The 23,806-nt window shown below is 38.3% G+C and overlaps 1 protein-coding gene across 8 annotated transcripts in view; it reads left to right on the forward strand.

Moving 5' to 3' along the window:
- Positions 1-23,806, forward strand: part of Cadps2 (calcium dependent secretion activator 2) — a 529,236-nt gene that overhangs the window by 79,984 nt on the left and 425,446 nt on the right. The window lies entirely within an intron of this gene.

Raw genomic sequence — 23,806 nt, forward strand, 5'->3', positions numbered from 1 at the left:
AAAGGGAGTGCTTGCTGGGTAGATTTCTTTTTCCTCACAGTATGTTACCAGGTATGCGGTCTAATTAATCTCTTCCCTATGGGGAGTGCTTCATAATACATTTTGCTTGGTATGAGCACCACAGGATGTACTTGGTACAGAGTTATAGTTTGATTGACAAGACTCTGAATGTACCTATGCATTTTGAGATTCCTTTCTTTTTAGTACTTCTGGGAAGAATGCAAGACTGCTGCCTTTTTGTTTATACTGAATTAGTCATTGGATTTTAGTTTCCTTAAGATGAGATATTAATAGAAATTATATTTTCTTTGCCAGTGGTGATTTAAGAAAATAGATATATTCTAATTTATTTTAGTGGCTATATAAATGGCATAATTGAAATAAAAAATTTGTGACTTAGCCTTTTTGATTGGGAATTTGAGATGTTCTGGTCTTGAGTTCTGATCAGATATCTTAAATCTGGGCCATACAGTTAGAGTTCCTCTTTTGAGCTTAAAACTTTTCTCTGAAATTGAAAAAACAAAACTCCAAAGGTAGGATGTTTTCTAAAGATTATTCTATCCTGTGCTGCTTTATTTGAAATTATTAATTAAGAAACTAGAGAAATGGCTCACCAGTTAATAGAACTTGCTTTCTTGCCAAGGACTAGAGCCTCAGACACAGCACCCACATTTAACTCCTCACAACCACCTCTAATGCCAGCTTCAGGTGCTCCAGTAACTTCTGGCTTTGGTGGGCATGTTCACACACCTGGCATTCTCTCTCTCTGTCTCTCTCACACATAAATAGTAATATTAAAAACATTAAAAATTTAGTAATTATGTGAAATAACAATGAAGTCAATACCTTTGTAGAATCATTAAACCGCGGTGTATTTGCTAGGAGAATTCTGTGCAGTCTTTTACCAGGCTGTGCTGGAAAAGCTGCTGTTGACATTGTAGATATTGCAGTGCTGGGAACATCTTACTATGTGCTTGACTTTTTGATTCTTTGCTCCATTTGGGGCATACTGTAGACTGACTTGCCATTGAGAGTCAAGGAAATGACTCAAGAAAAATAAGAATGTTCTAAAAAAGAATTAGGAATTACATTGTTTGAGAATTTACTTTTGTGTGTCTTTCTCAGAAAAGAATCCCATCTCATTCCATCTGTGGTTTCCCTATTGTTTTATCTATAGCATAAAATATGAAAGTTAAGCCTTCGTAATACATGAGAGGAGGAACAGTTCCATCATAAAACTGCGAAGTTAAAAGAACCCCAACACCTGAGCCTCAAGCATTGCCAGGTGCTATTTTATCATCCCATTGGCAATGTTTAAAAGAATTTACTTTGGTCTGGTCAGTGTATTAAACAGACAATCCAACGGCTGCAGAAGGGACTGAAGGACCTGATCTGAGAGAATTGTATACTGAATCCAAAATATCTTTTCCTTCTTATTTTTGTTGCCCCCAGTTTGTATAAACCTAAATACTCTAGTGTTAAGAACTGATGTCTAGAAACAGTTGTAAAGAGAGGCCTATGGTGGGCTTGGCTCTGAGGAAGGCCTGGATCTTTATGCCTGTGTATCTTGAAGTAGGAGTTAATTCGGTGGAACAGGTCCTGCATCTCAGGGCCTTTAAGTGCTGTTCCAGAGCAAATTTCAGACCCAGTCTCTTCGTGAGCTGTGACATTCCAGAGTGGCTGAGGGATCCGGATACCACATTTCATGAAAAACAGTTTCATATAGATTAAATAGAGTGTTTTACTCATAAGAACTAGCTAAATCTTCATTTGCCTTTATTTTAAGACATATAGGTCTTGTGTTTTCCATTGGTTACCATAAGATACCTTTATTTTCAATTAGATTGGCTAGGTGGTGGGTAGGAGCATATTCTTGAGTTACAAGATTATTTTTTAGTAATTCTCATGTTGGTAAAATCTCACCCATTCAGAAAGTTTGATCCTTTATATTTTAACTGGTAATTGATCTAACTAATTAATTAATAAAATTTGTAATACTGGGGATTATGTAGTACTCTATCATGATGCTATATTCTGTGGGACAATGATCTTTTATCCTGTCACTTGTATTATTTTTAATAAAATGCTGATTGGCCAGTAGCCAGACAGGAAGTATAGATAGGGCAACAGTGACTAGAGAGGAAGTAGAGGCATGGTAACGAGAATTATGGGAAGAAGAAAGCTCTGTCTGCAGTTGTGTTCCAGAGACAGAGGAAGCAAGATGTGACTGCTTCACCGAAAATGGTACCAAGCCACTTGGATAACATAGACAAGAATAATGGACTAGTATAAGATGTAAGAATTAATCAATAAGAAGCTTGAGCTACGAGGCCAGCCAGTTTATAATTAATGTAGATCTCTGTGTGTTTATTTGGGACTTAACGGCTGTAGGACTGAGTGGGACAGAAACCTCGGTCAATAGCTATATCCTTATATCTCTCTCCCTTTGTTTATTTATTTATTTATTTATTTATTGGTTTTTCGAGACAGGACTTCTCTGTAGCTTTGGAGCCTGTCTTGGAACTAGCTCTTGTAGACCAGGCTAGTCTTGAACTCACAGAGATCCACCTGCCTCTGCCTCCCGAATGCTGGGATTAAAGGTGTGCGCCACCACTGCCTGCCTCCTTAGATCTCGTTTTAACTTCAAAAAAATTTTTTTGAGAACTATTCTTACTAATTTTCCCAGTTTGTCCTTGGAATTATTTTGTGGCTCAGGTTAGACCTGAAATTGTGTTTTTCCTGCTTCAGCTTTCGGAGTAGCTGGTATTACAGGCCCATATCACCAGATCTGGCTCTTCCAATTTTAAACATACAATATTATCTTTCAATTTTTTCTTTTTTTTTTTAAATTGATTTTTATTGAACTCTACATTTTTCTCTGCTCCCCTCCCTGCCTCTTCCCTCCCACCTTCAACCCTCCCCCAAGGTCCCCGTGCTCCCATTAATTTTTTTTCTTATGAGACCCTTTGTTTTCCACCTCACAGACCTTGTTTAGTGATCAATTATTCATGCTTGTGAGAACATGCTGAATTTCTTATATTTTTTCTTTAGCACTGACCATTTACAGTTTGATTTCCCAAGAGAATGGGTGAGTGCCATTTTCTATTTCATTTTGTATTCACTGTGTCTTCATGCACAGTGGGTTCTGTTTCTATACACAGGAAACTAGCAGTTGTCTCTCTCCAAAAGAGATATTTCCACAGTTTTTATCTTTGTTTCCTTTTCAATTTTTTAGACTCTGTCACCCATATCTTTGTTTTCTGGTTGGCGTTTTATATTTTGGCTTAAATAAGCAAGTTTTGTAGTTTTAGATAGTCAGATTAATAAGCTTTTTCATTGTTTGGTTACTTTGCATTTGGATATTTCCCCCAAATAACTTTTGAAAAGAGTTATAATTCTACTACTTGTTTTAAAATTACAGGTTGCATGTAGATATTTTATCGGCATGTAAATTTCCATTAAGCATATTATTGTGATTATTTTGCTATTTTGCTGTGGATGAAAAGAAATGCTTTCTAGTTTAGGGACTGCAGGTGTTTGGGAGGTACAGGGTGATATTTATAGTAAATAACGGCTTGTTTTGTACTCCTTCCCAGATATCTTCTGTGAGACCCTTTTTCTTTTGAATGCTTTCCAAAGTAAGATAAAGTGGTTAAGGCAATTAAGTAGAAGCTTGCACTACTAATTACTGGATTTTTGGAAGAATGAACCTATCAGAATGAACCCTTCTCTGAAATGCACTGGTCTTGGGGAAGTTGGGTTAGTCCAGCACGGCTTACCTTTCTGACAGATAAAAAAAAAAAAAGGTATGACAGAAATATCCTGATCTGGGTATACCATACTAGCCTGCTCTATTTGGTATTCCTCAGCTGTCCAGTTTGAACGATCCCTTGATAAGAAAAATCTGCTCCTAAGTTCAGTGTCTTCATCCTTGCCTCCTTCATTTGATGGGAAACCAGTAGAGCCAAGCCAAAGGGCAGGAAGAACTATTATGATCTCTGCAACCTGGTACTTTCTATTGCTGAGGAATGCCTGAGCTATAAACCTCTGAAGCCCTGGGAACAAGAGCAAACAGGCTGCTCCTGCCTCTTTGGCTAGTCAGCATCCAGTAGGACCAGGCATTCTGAGTGTTGAGAACAAACCTTGGGGAACAGGACCCTAAGTGCATGTCCTGCTTCATAAGCATGGTTATCTTTAATCCTGGTGACTGACTCAACTTACTCTCTGAAAACAACAAGTCACCGAAGCCCAGCTAAGCACAAGGAAAAAGCAGGGTCCTATATTTCCTCTGGAAGAACAGTTTTAATGCCCTAAACCTTTGCTTGATTATAAACAGAAATGGAAATGTGTTTCCCAAGAAGCTTTTCTTAAAGTTTAGTCATAGCTTCATCAACTGGAAACTATCAGAGGTGAAGCTACAGTCCCCAAGAGATGGATTTAGTGACTTCCTACAGTGACAACGACCACACAGAAGAGGAAATTCTCACAGCTTCTCACCAAGAAGGGAAAGACTCTTGACTTAGGATTTGTGTGTGTGTGTGTGTGTGTGTTTGTTTTTTAAACATAGTCTTGCTATGTAGCGTAGGATGGGCTTGAACTCATGTTCCTTCTGCCTCAGCCTCTAACGCTAGAAATGTAGTATGTACTTCCACACATGACAGAATTTTGAGAAAGAGTACCGTTTAGGTGAAATCCAAAGTAAAGCAACTTTTCTGATAGATTCAGAACAAAGCATGGCCATGTAGAAATGGGCCAACATCACTGCAAAATGAACCCAGATCCTGTTTCTTTGAAAATGGGCAGTGGTAACAATGTAATATCATGTATATCTCTTTTCTGAAGCTCTGCCCTGGCTGCGAAGGCTACTGCAATCTACCAGTAAGTGTAGACTGCCTCCTCCTGACTACTGTAATTTTCAACAGAAAGTTTTTGGTAGTCTATGATCTTACAGCAGAGAGTTTCTGAGGAAAAGAACAGGAGACACACCAGGGTGTCACTATGATTCTCCAAGGGGGCAAAATACCCACAGAAAGCCATTGTTTCCTTTTCCCCTGAACCTGGTTCTATCGAATGCCAACATGAGGAGTATCCAAGACAAATGCTACTTTCTTTGTCGGAGTTAAATTTTACACTTTCAGGGTCCTGTAGCTTTTTCAGTATTATAAGAGCATATAGTATTTGAAAACTACCTGCAAGAGACTCTCTTCTCTGCATTTTGTCAATGCAAGTGCACCTTTCTAAGCTTGTTTTCCAAGGCAAGAAAATGTCTGTTGGCAAGGATCAGGTGTTTGAGAACTGCCCAGCTTCTCTTACTGAGTGAGGTGGGCTGATAGATGAATAGCAGTGTTCAGAAGGTTACCTAATGTGCAAATGGATATCCTAGAATGCAGTTGCTATTATTTCCTTCTTCAGATATGCAGCTGGGAATTGACAGTCTTTCATGAATAACACTCAGTAAGCTCCATTAATTACTCATCCTATATCCTGGGACATGAGCATAGAGGTGAACCATTATAATGTATTGTCGCATTAAAACTAGGATAAGTTCCCTCTGCTGGGTACACAAAGCTGTTGATGACTATCTCCACACTCCTAACGTCCCTTGAAACCTCACTAAGCCTGAAGTTATGTGAATATTGAGTCTTGCTCTGGGCTGTGGGTAGACTCAGTGCTAGAATTAAGTTATGGATTTGTAGAGAGAGGAAGAATGAGAACATCATCCAGAAAGTAAGTTTTGTGTAATTGACACGAGGCCTTGAGTATTTTAGACTAGCTTCAAACTCACTGTGTAGTTGAGGATGATGCTGGCTTTCTGATTTTCTTACCTCTACTTCCCAAGTGCTAGGATAGCAGGCGTGTACTACCATGCCTACGTATGTCATGTTGGATGTTATGTCAACAGCCAGGGCTTCCTGATTGCTACCCAGATCTTTGCTCAACTGAGCCACATGCCCAAAAGATTGAGAAGTTGTTAACAGCCAACCCCTTGCTGGGTCACTGACTTCTGTGAGCTTTCTTTTGATGTTGCCAAAAGCTTTTGTCAAGGTCATGTCACATTGCTGTTAAGTGGCATTAACACAAGAGATTCAACTTTTTCTCTAGGTGGGGTGGCATCTTATTAAAGTCTCATTAGTTATAGCAGGTTAAGATACCCACTCCTAACTGTTCAGCAAAAGGGTACTGCTGCTTCTGACGTGCAATATTTCATTCATTCTGGATTGATGCCCTAGAGACTGTTGCCTCTGAAGAGTCTTGAGTAGTGATTTGAAACAGCTTTGTCATAGCTTAGAGATTATCTTGCGAGGCCTATGTGCCTCAAAGTTCTTAACCCTGGGAACATACTTGTGAGAAACATGATTAACTCTACACTCATCTCTTTTCTACTGTGAAATTTTGTTTTAAAAGTTCATTTTATTATTAATTTAATTTTTAATTGTATGTGCCTGTGTGTGTGTGCACATGCGTTTTGGTTTCTGCTCATGATTGCAGGTGCCTATGGAGGGCAGAAGCATTAGAATCCCTGGAGCTGGAGTTACAGAAAATTGTAAGCTACCCTATGTGGATACTGGGAACCAAACGTGTGTCTTCTGAAAAAGCAGTACATGATCTGAAATGCCGAGCTATCTCTCCAGTTCCCCAGTGCAAAAAATTTAATTTATCTTTTTTTGACCCAGGTACATTGTGAGTTTAAAAATGACTTTTAGGGAAAAAGAAAGAAAGGGGGAGGAGGAATGGGGGAAGGGAAGAGAAAGGAGAGGAAGAGGAGGAGGAGGAAGAAGAAAGAAGAATAAAAAGGAGAAGGAGAGAAGAAGGAGAGAAGAAAAGAGAGAGAGAGGAGAAAGTGAGATAGAGAACAGCAAGCAATTGGTGATGCTTTCCTGCCCTTTACTCAATGCTTATGTAAGGACAGAGTGCCAAAAGTAGTTCTTGCAATCTTGTCTTAAACTTGAAATTCACAGCATTAGTGAAAACATTTCTGTCTTAAAATTGGAAGGCACAATTATTCCCAAAGTGTATACTGTATATTTTTCTCATAGGTGAGTGCTATGCACTGTTAAATCCATAAATATCAAAAGAAAATTTTGAGGAATTCTTAGAAACAGTTTCCTAAAGATAACAAATGCTCCTTAGCACAGTGGTTCTTAACTATTCCTAATGAAAGCTACAAGGCTTTTAGTACAGTTTGATTTTTCTTCAGGCAATATGGATCAGTTTTGCTCACTCTCTTGACATATTAATATCCCTGCTTCTCCTTTGAAAGGCTGTGGATAAGCTAATACTCACTATAAGCAGTTCTACCGTTCTTGTGACTTCCCTCTAATCTCCTGATATTGATAATTTCCCAATAGGGAAAAAAACCAGATACCACCAACATTGAAAACTTTAAAACAGTGAAAGTCCATATGATGTCCTATTCTAGGAGGTAAATATGAAGAGCTACATATTCTTTACTTTTACTCTTCTAAGTCTGTTACCAGCGTATGTTGATCTGGGGAAAACTGGAGGCAGCCAATTTGAGGAATAACTTGAAATCTATGGGATTTTAGGGAAGAATTCATAGCATAGTGTGTGACTTACTTGAAATCATCATTTTGTTGTTATTGTTGTTGAAAGAATAGTGTTTTTATTTATTTATTTATTTATTTATTTATTTATTTATTTATTAAAGATTTCTGCCTTCTCCCCGCCACCACCTCCCATTTCCCACCCCCTCCCCCATCAAGTCCCCCTCCCTCATCATCCCTAAGAGTAATCCGGGTTCCCTGCCCTGTACCCACCTCCATCCAGGTCTAGTAAGGTGAGCATCCAAACTGCCTAGGCTCCCACAAAGCCAGTACGTGCAGTAGGATCAAAAACCCATTGCCATTGTTCTTGAGTTCTCAGTAGTCCTCATTGTTCATTATGTTCAGCAAGTCCGGTTTTATCCCATGCTTTTTCAGACCCAGGCCAGCTGGCCTTGGTGAGTTCCTGATAGAACATCCCCATTGTCTCAGTGTGTGGGTGCACCCCTCGCGGTCCTGAGTTCCTTGCTCGTGCTCTGTCTCCTGCTCTTGATTTGGACCTTGAGATTTCAGTCCGGTGCTCCAATGTGGGTCTTTGTCTCTGTCTCCTTTCATCGCCTAAATGTTTTTCTTTGGGTTCTTCTTAATTAGCTTCTCTAGGATCACGCATAATAGGCTCAATGTCCCCTATTCATGGCTAGAAACCAAATATGAGTGAGTACATCCCATCTTCCTCTTTTTGGGTCTGGCTCACCTCACTCAGGATAGTGTTTTCTATTTCCATCCATTTGCCTGCAAAATTCAGGAAGTCATTGTTTTTCACTGCTGAGTAGTACTCTAATATGTATATATTCCATACTTTCTTCATCCATTCTTCCATTGAAGGGCATATAGGTTCTTTCCAGGTTCTGGCTATTACAAACAATGCTGCTATGAACATAGTTGAGCATATACTTTTGTTGTATGATAGGGCATTTCTTGGGTATATTCCCAAGAGTGGTATTGCTGGGTCCAGGGGTAGGTGGATCCCGAAATTCCTGAGAAACCGCCACACTGTTTTCCGAAGTGGTTGCACAAGTTTGCATTCCCACCAGCAATGGGTGAGTGTACCCCTTTCTCCACAACCTCTCCAGCAAAGGCTATCATTGGTGTTTTTTATTTTAGCCATTCTGACAGGTATAAGATGGTATCTTAAAGTTGTCTTGATTTGCATTTCCCTCATCGCTAGGGAAGTTGAGCATGACCTTAAATGTCTTTTGGCCATTCGAACTTCTTCTGTTGAGAATTCTCTGTTCAGCTCAGTGAGAAAACACAGACATGCCCTCGACCCCATATTAGGATGGGGTCGGGTCCCTTCCAAATCCCAGTGCACGGATCTTTCCATTTGGCTTTAGCAAATGTGGATTTTGTACTGCTATGCCACAATCTGTCCGCGGCTGATTGCTCATGGACATCTGTATTTAGAAAGTTTAGCGTAAACAATGCATGATTTAAGGCATTGTGTGGCGTCTGAGGATACAACTCCCCTGTCTTTATTTTTTGGAGTTGTGTTTTCAAGGAGCCACGTGCACGCTCCACAATTCCTTGTCCTTGAGGATTATATGGAATACCAGTCTTATGAATGAGTAAAGTGTTTGACCCAGGATAAAAAAATTTTAAAGATGCAGATCTAGAAAGAATCCAGCCTATACAGCACTGAAGGGTCTTAGAGTACATGCATATGAATATTCTGAGCCTCACTGACTCCTGGAAATCCAGGAAGGAGCTAAATGCATGAGGTAGATGAATTTGGATGAGAAGGCCCGAGAGTACAAAGTTGTTCCCCTGCTGTCCCTGCAAGGACCAGAAAATATGTTCAAATGATCATGGTGGGCAACTTAAAGTTATGACTCTTAGCCCTCTTTTGCCAACTAAACTTCACGATCAAGTAGTCTTCAAACAGAGATCCCTTTGAAAGAAAGAACACAAGCAAACAAAAAACAAGATCACTTAATGGGTGGCATAATAATAGCCAAATTGTTATAAAGTGAAATTCAGATTTCTTAGCACTCTGATTCTCAAGATGAACATCTACCAGTTCCTGGGAATATTAATGTATATACTGAAGCCAGGTGTCTCCTTAAGAAATTCTTAATGAATTAGTACTTCACGAAAAGTTTAAATAAAAATGAAACAAAATTAAAAGGTGAATCTAAGACACAGCCAAATTGAAGAACCCGTGAGATCTAAGCAAAGATGATAATCTTTATAATAAGACCAGCACACAAAAGAAAGGATAACTAAAGGCAAACCAAGTGTAATGTGGCGAGATAGAAAAAAGATGGAGAAGTGAAGTCACCTAGGGAGGTTCAATTATAGTGCCTGAGTATTAAGCACAATTCCTCATTAAATAATACAACTTATGAATAAAATGGAAGTTGTTGGTTACTTCTGAAGTTTGTGATTTATTGTCCTGGATGATCAAGCACAGAAATAAAATCAGAGTAAACTGTGAATGGAAGATTAAGAGATAGAAGCCATAATAGGGGAGTGGAGCCTTGGAGAACTTCTCTCTGAGACATGAAATGAAAACAACTGCAGTTGAATGAAGTGAGAAAAAGGAGCACAAATATAAAAGATGGTAATTACATAACACAAAAATGTTCCTGACCTGAGCTAGAGAAAGTCCAGGGCCTGTAAATTGGAAGGGCTATGCAATGTCTAGGATCAGTGGACTTGAAAAGACCCATGTCTAGACATCTTGTAAAATTTCCAAGTTCTCCAATGACATAGAAGATTTCAGGTGAAAAACTCCAAATTACTTTGAGAAAGAGTTGGCTGTGGGAACCAGTGTTTCTTTGGATTTCTCATTTATAAGTCAGGAAAGGAGATGGAAGAGTCTAGCTTCACCATCTGAAGAGGAAAGAAGAGGGGGAAGGCTGAGAGGAAAGGGATGGAAGCTGTGTGATATATCAGAGTATCAGCTGCATATCCGAGGGCATACGCTAACCAAACCATACATTAACCAGAACAGACTCTTCTGACTAGAAAGATAATGAGCAGATAGATATTTAAAAATTGGATGAAAAGAGGTCACTTTCTAGCAGTTTGTAACTTCAGTATAAATAAGGGCATATTAAACTTGTACATAAAATTTAAAAGTAAGCTCTATCATGTAGCCTTAAAGTCTAAGCAACAAGGAGAGGGTGGAAATGAAAATTTTAAAGCAATCAAAAATAGCCCCTAGCCTATTAGAGAAAAATCAATGGTAAATAGAGCATAGTTTTGCAAAATAAAATTGTCAAAGGTAAAATCTTATTTTTAATGAGTCATCTGTCTTAAACTAGAGATAAAACATGGGCAGTTAACCACCAATTGAAGAGAATAGTACAGCGAAATTCTCAAGCGAATGAGAGAAAAGTAAATTGATCAGGCTCTTCAAAACAGGGAACAGAAGCAAGTCATTTTTAGAAATGACTAATAGAAGGGACTGGAGAAATGACTCGGTGTCTAAGGACACTCACTGCTTTGCAAGAGGACAGAAGGTTGATTTTCAGCATCCATTTTTGTGGGCCTAAAACTGTCTGTAACTCCAGTTCCATGCAACCTGCAGCCCTCTTCTAGCCTCTGGGACAACTGTGCACATGTGACATTCATACATATAGGCACACATGTATACACATGTATATATGACTACAAATAGATACAATACATGACTACAGTAGATACAAAATTAGATGGAAGGTATAACCTCAGCCACTTAGTCATCTTTTTAAAACAGAACAGAGCAAATTACAAAAATCAAAGCCAGATACTAAAAAGTCAGAAAAATAAGCTTAATTGTTTCTTCTTTACTGATTAATTGTTTATCACAGTATGTTGAAATAGGGAGAAACACTGAGTCAATACAAGGAAATTCAAAATGAGTCATTGGAGCCATTTCAGTACAATGCAGAAATGGGATAAAGAATGATATTGATGACAAGTAAAGGACAGATTTGTTTTGAGGGTGAGTTAAAATATGAATTACTGGACTATATTGCCAATGTACTTGATTATCCTCCAGAACTTGGTGGTAAGACCCAGTTACCAAAAATACCACATACTTGAGGCACAGAACATGAAGAAATCAAGCTGGTTCTGAATGGAAGTGTCATCTCTACTGGCTAGCTTTTATAGTGCTAGGAGGTGCCATACATACTACCAAAGGAGAAAAGGACTCATCAATTTTACCTGTGAACTCTGTGAGGTATAGTAATACTGGTTTGCAAAGACATGCCCACTGGTACAATACCTGTAAGAACATCATGGAACTAGCCAATCATTTTGTGGTTAGATTTAAGTCTGGCTCCCCAAGATAAATAAACATACCTGCACCTTAGACAGGTCACAGGTCTTGCAATGGAGATCCTATTTTCTTTTCTGCTAAATAGGCATATTAGACTGTATTAAACTGACTCCTCACAGTTGTATTCAAGTACAAATACATCCCTCAACCATTATCAGAGAAGTTTCTAATACCTAAAACTGGTCAAAGTGCAGAAAATAAGAGACAAAGGAATTCGTATTCCTGTAAGGAACATTTATACCCCACCTCCATCCAAAGGCTCAGGAATAATTGCAGAAGAGTGGAGAGAAGTTAAACAGCCAGAGGTGGTCGTTGACTACAAAGGAATTGTGATTCAGCACACAGCTAGGCAACTGTACATGTGAACTCACGGCTGTTGTGATGAGACCTTGTACAAGATCTGTGTATGTCCAACCCAAGCAGAATCTCACCATGGAGAGGAAAATTGGGAGCATAATGCTACCCTGGGCCATTGAATGATCGGCAGTTTTTAACTGCTGGGAAAGGATGACTTGGTCTTCTCTCAGAGTATAGCTCTAATAAGTGTGGCTGTGATTTACTAGAAGGTCACACATCCACGAATATTTGGGCAGTACAAATTGACCTTGTCATTGTCTTTGTCTCTGTCTCCATATCTATATAAAGATACAGATATAGATAGACTAATTTGGGTATGGATATGGGAAGAGTTGGTGGGGTTGTCATTAAAAACAATGTTCTAACTTCTCAAAAAATGATAAAATCATGGAAGTACTAAATAAAATGTGGGGTAGAATTCTAAGTTCAGTTCCCAGGCTGATGTTAGATGGCTCACAATCACCTGTAATTCCAGCTCTAGGAGATCTGATGTCCATTCTAGCTTCCACAGGCAATCACTCACATACGGCATAAAATCACAAAGATCCAAATATAATTTGGTTTTAATTGTTTTATTTTTGAGATAATAATATAATTGCATCATTTCCCCCTTATCTTTCTTCCGTCTGTGCCTTTCCATAGAGCCCTCTCATTCGAATGCTTGGCTTCTTTGTTCATTAATTGTTGTGACATGCTTATTTGAATATGCATATACATATATATTTCTAGATATATCCTGCTCAATCTGTATTATGTTCCTTGTATTTATGTTTTCAAGGCTGACCATTTTGTATTGAGTGGCCAGTTGGTGTGTTCTTCCCTGGGAAAGACTGCTTTTCCCACTCTCGGCAATCCTTAGTCATCTGTAAGTTCTTAATGCAGGGTTGAGGCTTCACAGGCTTTCCTATCCACATTATGTCTATTGTTGTCTTTGTCCAGCTCATGTTTAAGCATTCCTTTTAGCGAGACTTTCTGGGTGTAGCTTCTGGCATCCCTAGGAGACACAGTCTCACAGCAAGCTGCCAGACCCTCCGGGTCTTAGACTTTTCTGCCGCCTTTCCCGGAGTGTTCCTTGAGCCTAAACTGCCAGAGTTGTTTTGTAGGTCTAACCATTGACCCTGGTCTCCACAGCTCTGTGTTTTGATTGGCAGTGCTTTTCTCTAAGGTCTCTGCTGTGAAGTTTCCTCGATGAGGGCCGAGAACTACACTTATCTGTGGGTATAAAGACAAGTGTTTAGATCGTTGTTAAGGATTCTGCTGGCTTAGGAAAGTGGTAATTGTAGGCTCTCCTTCAAGACTCATGAGTTCGCTTCATCAGCCCTGGCTAGGAGCATGTTGGCCTCCCTCTTGTCAAGAGGGTCTTACATGCTATTAGGCAGCTGTTAGTTACCACTAAGTATGCATGATACTATTCCTCTCAGGGTCCTGATGACACGCTGGCTGTGGTTCAGGTGCATTACATCTGGTTAGGACTGTCGGTTTCTTCCATCTTTTGGAAACTTGCATGCCATCTTCTGGTATCATGAAAGCTAGTCCTCAGGGAGCAAATGGCTTTCAAATCAGTTCCAGATCAGGGGCCTCTGGGCTCTGTGACCCAAGTGCATGATGTCTTTTGCCATAAGAGCTTACCTTTCACCTCCTCTGGGGAAACCAGCAGCAGTAGCCATAGTCTGTATGTTTGGGAGTCTCTTGGACAACCCTGAGCAACAGCTCAAAAGAGAGTATCCTGTGTCTGATATTGAGGTTATTTGTTAGATGGTCTTTGGTCTTGGAGAGAGTGATAAATACAAAGTTTTTACATGTGTAGAAAAAGATACCAACTAGAAAAAAAATGATGCACAATATTTTTAAAAAGAAAGTACAAAGGGCTGGATTTGTCTTCTAATAAGGATGGTGTGTTATTTTGCATAAGACAGAATTTGGGCAGATCTATTGCTTTTCCCTTTGGAAATGTTGCTGATTCCTGAACTCCAAGGTTATACACTGTGACACAAAGTAACTGTATGATTGATTCCTGTGGGAAAACTCATACCACTGCTAAAAGACTTGAGGACAAAGAGTCAGTGTGTGCATGGTTCCAGTGCTACCTTGTGCTGTTTTTGTTTTATTTTGGAAATGTTTAAGAAATTCACTCAAGGTAAAAGATGCAGTATGACTACAATTAGGACAATTGCCATAAAACTTTTAAATGCAGGGTGACATAACTACCAAACATAAAATCTAAAACTGTGTGTTATTATGAGGTTTTAGTATCATAACCAAGAAGTTTTTAAACATCTCTTTTAGAGTTTAGTAGATCAAGTGGGAAAATATCAGTTACTTAGAAGACCTTGAATAAGTACATGTTGAATAACTGTAAATCTATATATACACAGAAGGATATCACTAATTAAAGGGCAATATAAAGATAGAAGTACAAAGTATTGTGCCTATGACACAAATAAACAATATATACTGTAGAATGGAAAGCAAAGTTCAATGAATACAAGTAGAGATGTTTGTCTTTATTTCCTTGCCTAAATCCATTTAACATGAAAATTTGAAATACACACTCTCAAAGAAATTAAACATTTTTCTAAATAATGTTGAGACCACATGTGAGTTTTGATTGGCTTTTAAGATGTATTCTTTAAGGTAATCTTTGTAAAAAGCTTATGGAAAGTAGACAATTCAAAATTGGTAAATAATCTGAAACCTCACACTGTAAAAGGTGCCAAGACAAATGAGCAAAGATTTCAGGGCAGAAGCTAGACAGGCATAGCCAAATTTGCTTGGAGTGATTTGGGTTCTTTCTGCTAAATATAAGCTGTCTTAACACATCACTCTACTTTTAGAAAAGAAAAATATAACTTTTTACACTTCCAAAATTTTTGTTGGAGATGACTTTTTTAGCAGTTAGTATGTTTCCAGACTATATATGACTTTTGTTTTTGGTAACAAAGACTTGAATACATTTCAGCAAATTACTTGTTTGAACTTAAAAAACATCAACTTTGAATAATTTATACCTGCTTTAGAGATGAATAGTACTTGAAATTGAAAAGTCATTTCTTTTTAAAATTTAGAATGATTATAAGGCTTTTGATATTGGTGGGATACAGTGAGTTTTCTAGCTATCTCATCTTTTGCAGCCTTGTAATAAAACTTTTAACATGTCAAATTGTCTTCTCAATACTTGTATCCGTAGACCTATGATAAAGGCTTGTTTGCCGTGTCATCAGCGAGGAGAGAACTGTTCAGTGCTGAGAATGGGAGCCTCGGTGCTCAGCCCTAAATGGGACATTCTTTACTAACACCAGCAAAGGCAAGGCTCAGGGAACATCGTTGACGAGAGGACCAAATGGTTATAAGTGCAGGAAAATGGAAAGGAGGCCTATGAAATGGTGTCTTCCGCACATGACATGGGTTCCCGCTCATGAATTCACAGTAGCTGAGAATTCCTACGGAAGGTCAAGGCTCCCAACCCTCAGCAAAGATGAGGTAGATGGACTCCAAGCCTCACCCATAACTAAGGAGCTGTTGCCAGGGGATAGTTGATAGGGTGGAAAGAATTGTTCTTTTCTTGAGGATACAGCCATGCTAGAGTCCCCTGCTCTAGTACATGGTGCTAGAATCCTGTGCATATAGGTAACTGACTGGACCTGTAGGTTAAAAGAAGAGAAGAAACATGAGCTTGGTCATGGAGAGTGTTGGGAGAGCATGGTGGGAGTTGGTGTCAGGGAGTGGGAGTAGATATGATTAGATAGGCACATATTTAATTATATGTATGTATGACATTTTAAACAATAAAGGGAAGTTTAAAAATAAAGGCAAATTATTTTATCCATAATATACCAGGTCTGCACAAGTTGAAAACTAAGCGGGTGTACATCTGTGACCTGCCTAGCATCCGGACAAATGCAGAAAGAAAATCAGGGTGTTAGGCAGAAGCACAACTACTGAAGATGCAGGTTTCCTTGTTCCTGTGGACTGTGGAAGGTGGCGTACAGGGAAGCCTTGCAGTGAGAGTGAGGTGAGACTGTGAAGCATTTGCTGCAAACAGAACACAGTATTTTATATCCTGATTCTAGTTTCATAGTAAGACAATGCTTAAAAATTAATACTTGCTCATTGGACAACAAAATGGGAGATGTGTGCAAATTTGGACATTTTCTATATAAATCCAGCATTTCTTATAGGAAACCATTCCCGACGTTCTGACCAGGGGTGGTGGTGGGGTGGTGGTGGGGGGGGGTTGGCTGGTCCTTCAGAGACACTCCTCCGTTTTCTTTCACAGCTGGGCTTATCTCTCCCATTAATCTGAATATGGCTCAGATATCTTCTTTTATGTTATCTGCAGTGTAGTACAGATCATTTAGTACTGTAATTAAGGCACTAAGTAAATGAACATTGATTTTTTTTTGAATCATTTATTTTATTGGGATTGATTTATTACGAATAGAAAGTGTTATTAGTAGTGCAGATTATGTTGAGGCTTTAGGTCACTAACCTTTCAGAAATGCCTTCTCAGTTCTTAAGCCTACCAATAATGGAGCACAATAATTCTAAAAACTTGAATTTTAAATAATAAATATAAGCTTATTGTCTTAGGGGGATTTTTGCCTGCTCCTCCCTCGACAGTTCAGACTTATGGATTATTCCTGTCGTCTGCCCTTTATTAAAACCTCACTCCATTAAAAGCAATTTTAGCCCACTTCATTGGTGTTATTTGCTTCTAGTTTGTTTGCATTTTTTTCTCTTGGGATCTATTTGGTTTTTCAAATGCTTGGTGCATTTAAAATACCTTGTATACTGTCATTTGCTCTGTCTAAAACATTCTTTACTGCCAAGAACTTCAGATTTTCCTCTGTTTTCTCGAAGCGTGATAAGGTTCACGTGGCTTGTGTAGGTGTAGGGAATCATTGTAGTTACTGGTTTTGCAGTAAGTGTACATTAAGTCTGGCAAGAATCGTCTCCTAGTTTTTCATCTTGGACTGTATATTTTTCTTCCAGTTTTCAAGCCTTCTTTAGCTCTTTCAATAAAGATTTGTTTTCTTTAAATAGGATTATAGAGCCTTTAAGATGATTAATTTATGATTGTTTTTTGCAGTGGATTTTCTAAACATTTAAGTCTTATTTATTATTGTGAGTGCCTCTGTGTGTGTGTGTGAATGTGTGTTCATGTGTGTGCATGTGTGTGTCTGTGTGTGTGTGTGTACAGTCATGTGCATACCCTAGATCATGTGAAGAGGTCAAAGGATAACTTTTGTAGATAAGTTCCTTCTGATATGGGATATGGGGATTGAATTCTGGTTATTCAGATAGTACAGAAAGCACTTCTACCTTGCTGAGACATCTCACTGACCCTTTGCAAAATTTGATTTTATTTGGTAGTGTGTGTATCAGTATACTTTTCAGTCTCATTAGTGGATTTTTCTACTATACTGTTGTTTTTAATCAGTAGGAAAGCCTTGATTTTTGTCCTTTATGGTAAATTTTTCTTGTATCCTTTGCACTCAGAAGACTCACATTTCCATCAGTGACTATTCAGTTAATTAATTCTGACATACTAGATTGAAAGTAATACATAAAAGTAAAATGACATTTTTATTTTGTATGGCTTTTAATGGTATGTGCATTAATTTCTTTATTCACTAAAATGCCTTGTGTTTTTTTTTTTCAAATCTATCTTGTAATGATATTCTCAACATTTATTCATTTAAGAAATCTGGAATATATATTGAATTTCACAGATACTTTTTGGCAAGTCTTAAAGCCATTTAACGGTTCCAAAAGTTTGAAATTTTGAAGTGATGTGCTAATGAAGCTTGTAAAACATTCTTGAAGAAATAAGATCTATATTTGGATGCTTATTCTTCTAATAAACAACTGAAATTGATTCATTTCTCTCTCTCTAGTATTTATCAAAGTCTGAGTTAGGCAGCGGTCGCCTCGCCTATTTTCTTCATCTCTCATCTCCCTGGTTTCACCTTGCTCTTCTAGTTTAATTCCAACCCTTTTCTTTCTTTCTTTTATTACTCTTCTTTACGCTTAAGCGCAAAACCATTCTAAAAATGTAAAGGATTAATGTTACCTAGAGAGAAACCAGTGTAGCAAACCCATTTCTGTAGCTAAAGATCTAACTTCTCCAGACAACTCCCCACTCTTCCTCACTATTCCGCACCAGGCTGCCGAGTGTCCTCCAAAATGCTCTCCCATGTGCTACAGTTTCATCCTTCTATTCTGTCAAGCTGATTCCCCCCCCCCCACCCCCCAATACACAGGTTTTAAAGTTGATTGGTGGCACACAGTTGCCTTCACTGTGAAACTGAGAGTCTTCCATTAGTCATTTCTGATTTTGACAGCCTTTGGGTCCCTTCTCCTGCCCTTGTTCCAGCTTCATGATGTAACTTGATGCTACAGGAACATGACCCAAGGTTCATACAGTCTTCAGTCTCCATTGCTTTCTTGCTCTGATACTCTTTAAACTCCTCTTTGTGGCTCACAACCTACATCATATTTTATAATTTCACTGTTCATACTGATCTAAGGTATCAGGTATCTTTCAATACCCACTACATCCTGCATATTTATATTTACTCACTGGGTAGTGTTTTAATTCGTTTTCCCCTTTTATCTGTGGGGGAACTTCTTTAAAGCAAATATTGTATGTCTTTTCATCTTATTCCCTGAGACAAGTATTGCTTGGGTAAGTGGGTGCATGCATGAACAGTCTCTCTATATAGTCTAATTTGTAAGTTGATGGTAACCCCTTCTTCCTCCTCACTGCTACTATCCTGTTATTGATAAAAGATACCTGTAATCCTTTTACAACAGCATTGTAAACTCTTTAATGATTTACAGCATATTCCTGATAAAGTGCTCTTAGCAGTGTTTTCTCAGACTTTAACTACAGGAGGCTGTGCCTCCTATGTGGCATATTGGCATACCTATGAAGCTTTGAGAATTCCAGGAGATTGAGGATCTGTTCCAGACCAGTTAGAGCCTTAGCATTATGTTTAAATATCTCTGGAGCCTAATATACAAGATAAAACCTGTCTTATCCTTAGTGCCACTCTTCCCAGGAGCCTCTAACCTGTTGATCTGGAAGATTCCAAGAAAGCGTATTGAGCATTTCTTCGTGGCTTTATGCTAAGAATGGTCTCCTTGATCTGAGATCAGCTCCTCAAGGCTCTGCCACTCTAGTTGTCTGTGAATCTGCTCACGTTACCTATTCCTACTGTGGCTGCGTGAATGAATGCAGACAGATTATATAGATATATACAGCTTTAATAAGGAAATAGACTTACAGGACCACAGGTTCCCACGGCGGAGCAAAAGAAAAGGGGCTGCTGGGCTCATGCCCGGCAGATTTATCCATAAACATTAGCCCGAGGTGAACACGCCCCCAATGGGTGGGGCTATATCCCTACATCTCCCCCTTTTGTCTAAATAAGATAGAACTAAACCAAGTACAACTATATACAATAATAACAAATAATAAATATAACAAACAATATTGAGAACAAAACTTTTGCTAAACATTCTATCTCAAGGAGTCTAAATAAGATAGAGAGTAACTACAATTATATAATCTTCAACTCCGTCAAAGATCTGAGAAGGGAATAAATATTACTTAACAATTGAGAGATATCCAAAATGTGCAACAATTGACAGAGACAACTGACTACCTGGGCAATCACCCAAAGTCTCGTTTGCAATGTTGAGTCAACCAACTTTGGCTAAGGCCTAACATAACTGGCATACCATTATTAAAGGCAAGGAACTTTCTTAGGACTATCCTACCCTGTCTTGGCAAGATAAGACAATCCTGTTTCATCCACTTAGGGATATTCTGTATCTTTGTCAGAAGTTGAGGTATGGGCTTTTCTTAACCCAAAGGCCAGTTCTGCCAAGAAGACAAGCTCCCAGTGGAGTGTCTTTGGTGCTCAACATTCTCTCGGGAGTAGAGTGGTGTTGCCAGGAGTAATTGTGTCTCTTTGGCACAGAAATTTTAGGTTAGATTAAAGGCCATTTTCTACAGCTCTTCGAAGAGGTTGAAGATCATAGTATCTATACTAAATATAATCTCTATGTAACTAAAAGACCTGATAAACTTAAAAATAAATATGACAAACATATAATTCTCAATACCTATCTAACTTTGAAGACTAAAAGAATAAACAACTGTGCAATATATGAAGACAATGATCTTCAACTGTAAATAATGTCATAGTATCAGAGGTAGAAATGTACAATGTAATATGGTAGATGTATCAATACAATATAGACAAAGTTATAAGCATACTCATACAAAAATAGAGGTAGGAACACTCACATTCAATATTCAACATATCAATATACAAGAAACAGTACCAATACAATTTTCTATAAACAGTAATTCACAAATACCAATCATCCCAAAAAAAACAGTTAATCCCCCTTCTTTTTCCTCTTCTTCTTTTTTTTTTGTTTTTTTTTTTTCAAAAATAATATCACCCCATCCCCTCAACCCTAAACCAACCACTAAAAGATGTCCCCAACCCTGAGGGCAAACTCTGTTGGGAGAGGGGATGTCGTCCTCTAAGATTGCTTCTAGCTGACATGGGGGCGACGTTCTTCTTAGGGGGTCCTGAGAAAGCAAATGATGGTAAAATTCCCAAATTAACCTTTGACCTAAGAAAATTGTAACCAGTCTCAGAGCGTTTTGAGAAGGTCTGACCAGAGTGTTGTCAAAAATGTGCACCATTCGAAATTGTCTCTTGTAGTTGGTACCAAAAAACAGGTCTAATATTAGCGCTTTAAAAAAAAAAAATTCATGACGTCATAAAAACCAGATGGAGTTGATGTTGTGGGGCCCCATCTTCATCCTGGAAACTTCAAAGATTACTGTAGGAAAATTTGTTGCTTGTTATGGGAAATTTAAACATTAACAATGAGGACATATACTGACATATAAAGAAAGACACAGATATGAGGAAAAGCAAAGAAAGTTTAAGACATATATATATATATATATATATATATATATATATATAAATTAATACTTACAGAACAAGTCCCTCCATCAGTAATTAAATATTAGGGGTCCCTTAAATTCTTTGAAGATGGGTATTTTCCTGTGGAGATAAGAAGAAAACCCTGCCCCCAACCTATCTGTATTACTTACCATCAGTATGATTGCCATCCATGTGACTGAATTGTTATTTATCTTTCCCAACTGGCTTCTCTTCATCAAAACGAACCTTTATCAATTTTGATGGAATCCACAATTTTTCCTCACCTGCGGAGACAAGAGCAAATCCCCTTCCCCAACGCAGCACATCTCCTGGCTTCCATTGTGAGGTCAGCACATCCTTGAAATAAACTGGTTGATTTAGTTCAGTAGACTTTTCCATTATCCAATGTCTTTCTGCAGCCGATGTTCCCTTCTCATTAGCATTGAGGAAATTCAAGGTTAACAAAGCATTATGTAACCTATTTCTGGGGGTGTTTTCCACCCCTTTCTGTTTGTTCAACATATCCTTTATAGTTCGATTTGATCTTTCTATGACTGCTTGACCTGTAGGATTGTATGGTATACCTGTAACATGCTTGATATTGTAATAATCAAAAAACCGTTTCATTTTCCTAGAGACATAAGCAGGACCATTATCTGTCTTTATTTGTGTAGGTATACCCATGATAGCCATGACTTCTAATAAATGAGTGATAACTGAATCAGCTTTTTCTGAACTTAAAGCCGTTGCCCACTGAAAGCCTGAATACGTGTCAATGGTGTGATGAACATATTTTAATTTGCCAAATTCTGCAAAGTGGAACACATCCATCTGCCAGATTTCATTCCTTTGGGTGCTCTTTGGATTAGCCCCTGCAGGCAGTGGCGTTTGGTTATAGAAAGAGCAAGTAGGGCATTTCTTTACAATCTCCCAAGCTTGTTGCCATGTAATAGAAAACTCTTTCTTCAAACCTTTGCTATTAACATGATGTTTTTTATGAAATTCAGAGGCTTGTAGCACACTACCAATCAATAATTGATCAATTTCTGCATTACCTTGTGCTAGAGGACCTGGCAGACCCGTATGGGATCGGATGTGTGTTATGTACATAGGGCAAAGCCTGTTCCTAATCAAATCTTGCACCTGGATAAACAAAGAGGTTAGTTCTGTATCATCAGGTATAAATTCAGCAGTTTCAATATGTAAAATAACTCTTTCTGCATATTGTGAATCAGTAACTATATTAATAGGTTCTTTAAAATCCCTTAGCACCATAAGAATGGCATATAATTCTGCCTTCTGGACAGAATCATAAGGACTTTGTTCCACCTTACCCAAGTCTTCTGATTTGTAACCTGCCTTCCCTGATTTATTGGCATCAGTATAGAATGTACGGGCTCCAGTTATTGGAGCATCACGGACGATTCGAGGAAGGATCCAAGAAGTTCTCTTTATGAAGTTAAGCCTCTTGCTTTTTGGATAGTTGTTATTAATGTCTCCCAAAAAATTAGCACAAGCTCTTTGCCATGGTTCATTATCTTCCCATAATTTCCTTAGTTCATCAGCAGTGAAAGGCACTATAATTTCTGCTGGGTCTATGCCTGCTAGTTGACGAAGTCTCAACTTGCCTTTTATAATTAACTCAGAGACTTTTTCCACATAAGTTTTCAGTTTCTTACTTGGTTTATGTGGTAAAAAGATCCATTCCAAGATAATATCATCTCTCTGCATTAAAATTCCTGTAGGGGAAATTTTTGATGGTAGTATGACGAGAATACAGTCGAGCTCTGGATTTACCCTATCCACATGTGCCTGTTGTAATTTTTCCTCAATCATCGTCAGTTCCTTTTCTGCTTCAGCTGTTAATTCTCTGGGACTGTTTAAATCTTTGTCACCATCCAAGGTTTTGTTCAAATGAATTATTAGATCAGGTGTTATCCCAATAGCTGGCCGTAGACTGGAAATGTCCCCTAATAGTCTTTGAAAGTCATTAAGAGTCCGTAGGCGATCTCTCCAAATTTGTGCCTTTTGTGTCTTAATTTTTTGTAAACCTATTTTATAACCTAAATAATTAACAGAATCTCCCTTCTGAATCTTTTCAGGAGCAATTTGCAATCCCCATTTTGGTAAAAGTATTTTTATTTCTTCAAACAGTCTGTTCAAGGTATCCATGTTTGAATCGGATAACAAGATGTTGTCCATGTAATGATATACTATCAATTTGGGAAATTTTTTCCGTATTATTTGCAATGGTTGATTCACAAAATATTGGCACAGGGAGGGGCTATTTAACATACCCTGGGGGAGGACGGCCCAGTGGTACCTCCTCGAAGGTTGAGAATTATTATAAGTAGGCACTGTGAAGGCAAATTTTTCTCTATCTTCTTTTTGTAAAGGTATAGTGAAAAAACAATCCTTTAAATCAATAACTACGAGAGGCCATCCTTTTGGCAATAAAGAGGGCAAAGGAATTCCAGATTGCAGAGGGCCCATAGGTTGAATAACCTTGTTGATAGCCCTGAGATCTGTCACCATTCTCCATTTACCTGATTTTTTCTTAACCACAAATACAGGAGAATTCCAAGGGCTGGTAGATTCTTCTATATGTCCAGCATCTAATTGCTCTTGTACCAACTGTTCTA

The sequence above is a fragment of the Chionomys nivalis genome, chromosome 1 (genome assembly GCF_950005125.1).
Source record: "Chionomys nivalis chromosome 1, mChiNiv1.1, whole genome shotgun sequence".
In the NCBI taxonomy this organism is placed as follows: domain Eukaryota; kingdom Metazoa; phylum Chordata; class Mammalia; order Rodentia; family Cricetidae; genus Chionomys; species Chionomys nivalis.